This window comes from Salvelinus fontinalis, chromosome 19, assembly GCF_029448725.1.
Source record: "Salvelinus fontinalis isolate EN_2023a chromosome 19, ASM2944872v1, whole genome shotgun sequence".
Taxonomy (NCBI): domain Eukaryota; kingdom Metazoa; phylum Chordata; class Actinopteri; order Salmoniformes; family Salmonidae; genus Salvelinus; species Salvelinus fontinalis.
Window position 1 is genome coordinate 52,119,111 of NC_074683.1, and position 6,202 is coordinate 52,125,312.

Sequence of the window (6,202 nt, forward strand, 5' to 3'; positions counted from 1 at the left end):
TCCTAATTTTTCTTCCCCATGTCTCCTAATTCTTCTTCCCCGTGTCTCCTAATTCTTCTTCCCCATGTCTCCTAATTCTTCTTTCCCTTGTCTCCTAATTTTTCTTCCCTTTGTCTCCTAATTCTTGTTGTCATGTGTGGATCACAAATCTGTGCTTTGTATTTTCTTCAAGCGAGACCAGTGTACCGAGGGGAATAAGTTCTCCCACGACCTGACTCTCGAGAGGAAGTGTGAAAAGCGCAGTCTGTATGTCGATGGCAGAGATGAAGACCTGGGGAAAAAAGGTAAGCGTGTTGTCTCTATTATTACAGTTTATAGGCTTGTTGACGCCATTTTGTAGCCTAACTTTCATTTGTAAATGATGTTATAAACTATGCATATATCATCAGGTTTGTGCCTGACATGCTGCCCACCACCGTGTCAGGGAATGAACTTATCTGCACTTTGATGGTTGTTCGTTGTGATGCGAAATGTATGTATTTTTCAATCTGTTATAGACACCATGGACAACTGGGATGAGAAGAAGCTTGAGGAAGTCGTCAACAAGAAACACGGAGAGGCAGAGATGAAGAAAGCCAAAACTCAACAAACTCAGATTGTACGTATCAACAAACAAATTACTGGAAGGCTAAATATTGTAACAATGCTTGTTGTTACATGCTTGTTGTTACATGCTTGTTGTTACATGCTTGTTGTCACATGCTTGTTGTTACATGCTTGTTGTTACATGCTTGTTGTTACATGCTTGTTGTTACATGCTTGTTGTTACATGATCGTTGTTACATGCTTGTTGTTACATGCTTGTTGTTACATGCTCGTTGTTACATGCTTGTTGTTACATGCTTGTTGTTACATGCTTGTTGTTACATGATCGTTGTTACATGCTTGTTGTTACATGCTTGTTGTTACATGCTTGTTGTTACATGCTTGTTGTTACATGCTTGTTGTTACATGCTTGTTGTTACATGCTTGTTGTTACATGCTTGTTGTTACATGATCGTTGTTACATGCTTGTTGTTACATGCTTGTTGTTACATGCTTGTTGTTACATGATTGTTGTTACATGCTTGTTGTTACATGTGTGTTACATGCTTGTTGTTACATGCTTGTTGTTACATGCTTGTTGTTACATGATTGTTGTTACATGCTTGTTGTTACATGATTGTTGTTACATGCTTGTTGTTACATGTGTGTTACATGCTTGTTGTTACATGGTTGTTGTTACATGTGTGTTACATGCTTGTTGTTACATGGTTGTTGTAACATGCTTGTTGTTACATGGTTGTTGTTACATGCTTGTTGTTACATGCTTGTTGTTACATGTGTGTTACATGCTTGTTGTTACATGGTTGTTGTTACATGTGTGTTACATGCTTGTTGTTACATGGTTGTTGTTACATGCTTGTTGTTACATGGTTGTTGTTACATGCTTGTTGTTACATGCTTGTTGTTACATGCTTGTTGTTACATGTGTGTTACATGCTTGTTGTTACATGCTTGTTGTTACATGCTTGTTGTTACATGGTTGTTGTTACATGCTTGTTGTCACATGCTTGTTGTTACATGTGTGTTACATGCTTGTTGTTACATGGTTGTTGTTACATGCTTGTTGTTACATGCTTGTTGTTACATGTGTGTTACATGCTTGTTGTCACATGCTTGTTGTAACATGCTTGTTGTTACATGGTTGTTGTTACATGGTTGTTGTTACATGCTTGTTGTAACATGCTTGTTGTTACATGCTTGTTGTTACATGCTTGTTGTAACATGCTTGTTGTCACATGCTTGTTGTAACATGCTTGTTGTAACATGGTTGTTGTAACATGCTTGTTGTCACATGCTTGTTGTAACATGCTTGTTGTCACATGCTTGTTGTAACATGCTTGTTGTTACATGGTTGTTGTTACATGTGTGTTACATGCTTGTTGTCACATGCTTGTTGTAACATGCTTGTTGTTACATGGTTGTTGTTACATGCTTGTTGTTACATGCTTGTTGTTACATGCTTGTTAGTCCATAGAATGACCTATAGGATCTCTGTTAACCTACGTATTGTTACATGTTACCTATTACAATGCGTGTCACATATTGTAACATTCAGCGTTTGTTATTGTTCCAATGCTTTGCTCTTCTACGAGGTGGACTGAAGTGATGTTTTCTCCCATACGTTTGTAACTACTTCCTGGATGCCATAGAGAACAAGAAGTATGATTGGTTCTGGGTCTGTCCCGGGGGAGGAGACAGCTGTATGTACCGCCATGCTCTTCCTTTCCGGGTTCGTCCTCAGGAAGGACAAGACGAAATAAGAGAATCTGGATGAAGAGATCTCACTGGAGGAGCTGATCGAGAATGAGGTAGGTTGATCATTCATAATCTATGTCATTCTATGTCTAGGATCATTCCTAATGTACTAGAGTGGTGAAACATAATCTATGTCATTCTATGTCTAGGATCATTCCTAATGTACTAGAGTTGTGAAACATAATCTATGTCATTCTATGTCTAGGATCATTCCTAATGTACTAGAGTTGTGAAACATAATCTATGTCATTCTATGTCTAGGATCATTCCTAATGTACTAGAGTTGTGAAACATAATCTATGTCATTCTATGTCTAGGATCATTCCTAATGTACTAGAGTGGTGAAACACAATCTATGTCATTCTATGTCTAGGATCATTCCTAATGTACTTGAGTGGTGAAACACAATCTATGTCTAGGATCATTACTAATGTACTAGAGTTGTGAAACATAATCTATGTCATTCTATGTCTAGGATCATTCCTAATGTACTAGAGTTGTGAAGTAAATGTTGGTAATAAGACTTTATGACCATGTTTCCTCTTAGAAATGTTTACAACAACAAAAATGTCGTATGTATTTATTCATAGTTTCTAAATGGTGTATTAATGGCTATTTGTTACCAAAATGTCTGTGACAAAAAAAAAACGTAACCTTGTTTTAATCATCTATATTTGCAGCGATCAGCCCTGGGTCCAAACGTCATCCGTATCACTCTGGAGACGTTCCTCGCCTGGAAGAAGAGGAAGAGACAGGAGAGGATCGCTAAGGATGAGCAGGACATGGAGAGAAAGAGGGCTGATTTCTCAGCAGGCAGATCACTGGGGGTGAGTTGCTACAAGGTTTATTGTTATTGTTATTTGAGACAGGAGCAATAATAAGTCTGGTACAGAAGTTCTGTGTATATCTAGCAGACGTCATTGGTTTCTGGGTCTCTGTTTTGAGCTCATGTTGATCCAGGTATTTGTAATGTACTGGTAAATACAGTATTTACATGCCCTCTGTATAGCCTGGGAGGAAGGACAATATTTCAATATACACTGAAGCACATGAGCCACCTCTTCTCCTACCACCGGGTGGTGACAAAACCCATTGAATGAAATGTCCTGCCCTGAACATTATCCTATACACTGAGTGTACAAAACATTAAGAACACCTGCTCCTTCCATGACATGGACTGAGCAGGTGAAAGCTACGATCCCTTATGGATGTCACCTGTTAAATCCACTTAATATCAGTGTAGATGAAGGGGAGGAGCCTTGAGACAATTGAGACATGGATTGTGTATGTGTGCCATTCAGAGGCTGAATGGTCAAGACAAAATACTTAAGTGCCTTTGAACGGGGTATGGTAGTAGGTGCCAGGCGCACCGGCTTTTAACGCTCAACAAGCCAACTCGACACAACTGTGGGAAGCATTGGAGTCAACATGGGTACAGCATCCCTGTGGAACGCTTTCAACACCTTGTAGAGTCCATGACCTGATGAATTGAGGCTGTTCTGAGGGCAGAAAGGGGGGTTACAACTCAATACTAGGAAGGTGTTCCTAATGTTTTGTCCAGTCAATGTATATGGTGTGAAAACGTCTCTCTCTTCCAGGTGAGTGGTCGTGAAGTGTTTCGAGTTCCACCCCCGACCTGGTTGATGCCGATGATGAAGAGGCAGATGATACCAAAGGGCGATGATGGTGATGAGGTAAATTTGACTGTTAGATGGGATAACAGATTAAATTAAATAACAAAGTTATAATATAATGAAGTGTAATGTCACTTTGACAATAGAGATGTGTTATATGTAGTTCTACAACTCTTAGGACTTCCTTATTTTGTTTTCTGTCCTGTATGGTCACTTGGTTTTAATAGGTAGATTAGTATCATATATATATATAACACTAATACATCTAATATTTAAGTCTATGCTTCTCTGACAGGAAGTGGATGCTGAAGACTTCCTGGACATTGATGTGGCCAGGTTTATTCCTAAAGAGGTTGGATAACGCCGGGATCACAGTGGCGTCAGGAGACCGGTTCGCTGCCAGACCTCGGCCCACTAAGGACCCGGATGGTGAGCACTGCCTGGCTTGTCTAACCGTTTCTACAGGATGTCTGTCCGTCCCGACAGTTTGACATCCTTCTGTCGCTTTTTATTTTATTTTTATTTTACAAGATGTCTGTCCGTACAAAAGTTTCCATCAAAGAAACTGTACTGCTCATTTCCTGTTGTAATCATTTTATCTGACCAGGCATAGTCAGGTGGGGCGGTGGGGGGGTTCTACTGGTTTCAATTATCACTTCATCCACTGATATTGTTGGCACATGGCCCTGGGTCTGTTCAGGAGAGTGCAACGTTACAGAACTGATATTGTTGGCACATGGCCTGGGATCTGTTCAGGAGAGTGCAACGTTACAGAACTGATATTGTTGGCACATGGCCTGGGGTCTGTTCAGGAGAGTGCAACGTTACAGAACTTTCAGATAGAAATGTATAGTATAGATCATGTTTTAAATAGGGGGCTGTCAACGTTTTTTTGTTTTTTTTGTTTTTTACCGTTTCACATCGCTGAATAAATCCCTCTGCTGCTCTTCTCCTCCATGCAGACAAACTGAGTGAGGCTTGTGGTGGAGAGGAAGGAGGAGAACGGAGCGGACGGAGAGGGGGACGGAGTGGAGGGGGACGGAGTGGACGGAGAGGGGGACACGGAGTGGAGGGGGACGGAGTGGACGGAGAGGGGGACACGGAGTGGAGGGGGACGGAGTGGACGGAGAGGGGGACGGAGTGGAGGGGGACGGAGTGGACGGAGAGGGGGACGGAGTGGAGGGGGACGGAGTGGACGGAGAGGGGGACGGAGTGGAGGGGGACGGAGTGGACGGAGAGGGGGACGGAGTGGACGGAGAGGGGGACGGAGTGGAGGGGGACGGAGTGGACGGAGAGGGGGACGGAGTGGAGGGGGACGGAGTGGACGGAGAGGGGGACGGAGTGGACGGGGACGGAGTGGACGGAGAGGGGGACGGAGTGGAGGGGGACGGAGTGGACGGAGAGGGGGACGGAGTGGAGGGGGACGGAGTGGACGGAGAGGGGGACGGAGTGGAGGGGGACGAAGTGGACGGAGAGGGGGACGGAGTGGAGGGGTACGGAGTGGACGGAGAGGGGGACGGAGTGGAGGGGGACGGAGTGGACGGAGAGGGGGACGGAGTGGAGGGGGACGAAGTGGACGGAGAGGGGGACGGAGTGGAGGGGGACGGAGTGGTCGGAGAGGGGGACGGAGTGGAGGGGGACGGAGTGGACGGAGAGAGGGACGGAGTGGAGGGGGACGGAGTGGACGGAGAGGGGGACGGAGTGGACGGAGAGGGGGACGGAGTGGAGGGTGACGGAGTGGATGGAGAGGGGGACACGGAGGATGTCCCTGTAGACGAGAACCTGTTCACTGGAGATGACCTGGACGAGGTAGAGGAGGAGCTCGACACGCTGGATCTGGACCAATAAGACAAGGGCTGAATTTAACTGAATCGGCTCGTTTGAATTGAATCAAATAGAAATCGGCTCGTTTGAATTGAATCAAATAGAAATCGGCTCGTTTGAATTGAATCAAATAGAAATCGGCTCGTTTGAATTGAATCAAATAGAAATCGGCTCGTTTTGAATTGAATCAAATAGAAATCGGCTCGTTTTGAATTGAATCAAATAGAAATCGGCTCATTTGAATTGAACACAACTTATTTGTGTTGAATTGTCCCTGGAGTTTGGGCGTCTCATTCCGTGGACGACAGTACAAAAGGCTTAAAAGTGAATGATGATGTTCCACAATAACAACCGCGTCACGGCCCTCTTTGTTCCTCAGCCTGCCATCCAAAAGACAAAGATCCTTTCTCCAGCGAAACTATCAGAGGAGCGGCAACTCTACC